This window comes from Schistocerca americana, chromosome 6 (genome assembly GCF_021461395.2).
Source record: "Schistocerca americana isolate TAMUIC-IGC-003095 chromosome 6, iqSchAmer2.1, whole genome shotgun sequence".
In the NCBI taxonomy this organism is placed as follows: Eukaryota; Metazoa; Arthropoda; class Insecta; order Orthoptera; family Acrididae; genus Schistocerca; species Schistocerca americana.
In genome coordinates this window covers 126,509,122-126,510,429 of record NC_060124.1, presented here as the reverse complement: position 1 = coordinate 126,510,429, position 1,308 = coordinate 126,509,122, and the positions used below count along the sequence as shown (strand labels likewise).

The 1,308-nt window shown below is 50.5% G+C and overlaps 1 pseudogene; it reads right to left on the bottom strand.

The window, feature by feature from the left end:
* Positions 1-884: 884 nt before the first annotated feature.
* Positions 885-1,001, bottom strand: LOC124620711 (annotated as a pseudogene).
* Between the last annotated feature and the right edge of the window lie 307 nt (positions 1,002-1,308).

Below are 1,308 nucleotides of genomic sequence, written 5' to 3'. Positions count from 1 at the left end.
GAAAGATCTGCTGGTCCAACGAAGCCAACTGTGGCACCTAATACCACAAAACTTCCGCTATCCTGCAGGAGTTGCAAACTGTATCACAACAAACTACTTTACCCGACAGAAACACCAAATGTGGCCTCGAGGTGTAACTGACGGCTCCCCTCACCAAGAAGCCTGCGATCGGGCCGCTGTGTCGTAGGTGGTTTCACTCTGAGTCAACTCACCAGGTCTACGCCATACAGGTGTACGTCTCACACTCGCATGCGGATGGAACCTACTCGCACCACTGAAAAAGTGCCATTCTACTCTCCAGTCAACATTTTCACAACACCAGAGCATCTGTGCTAGGCTGTGAAGTGGTATGGGTATTAACCCAGCCAGAGGCACAAGTGATCTTAATCCTGCGACAAGCACACAGTACCTCTTGGTGCCCGATAATACAGCAGGTGCAGCATATGCCTTGACCTCTTCCCTTGTTGATGTTCGGTTGTCAAACGCTGTTAGCACAATGCCTCGATCTAGAAGTGCGACTAAACCATGTGGACGTCCAGAACCTTGTATATAGGTATGGGAATTTTCCACAGACCACTGTCGAAAGCTGCGACACTTCACCGACAAATTGTGCTCAATATTTGCAGCAAGGCATTGTACCTCCAGCCAGCATCCCGTAGGCTCTCAATGCATAAAAAAAAGGCACTCCGTCTTCAGGCCACAAGTGGCCCATCGGGACCGTCCAACCGCCGTGTCATCCACATGTGGAGGATGCGGATAGGAGGGGCGTGTGGTCAGCACACCGCTCTCCCGGTCGTTATGATGGTTTTCTTTGACCAGAGCCGCTACTATTCTGTCGAGTAGCTCCTCAATTGGCATCACGAGGCTGAGTGAACCCCGAAAAATGGCAACAGCGCATGGCGGCTTGATGGTCACCCATCCAAGTGCTGGCCACGCCCAACAGCGCTTAACTTCGGTGATCCCACGAGAACCGGTGTATCCACTGCGGCAAGGCCGTTGCCAGGTCCTCAATGCCTTACCGTTCAAATGGGTGAAGCCGTTCAACAGGAGCACGTAATCAACGACTGGACATGGTCGTACCCCAGAATAAATGTTGCAACCCTGTTAACCTCGAAACTCAGAAGAGTTGAAACCGAGGCCACACTCATAGGCCACCTCATTGACATTTTAACGTTAATGACAGTAACAAATTTTTTATTAACGCAATGGTTCCACCGGACACAGTCCTTGAGGGTGTTGCATTTTTTTCGTCGATATTTGTATTTGTACTGGGTATCCTTCCTAAGGGGCGTCAGGGGCATTTTTCCT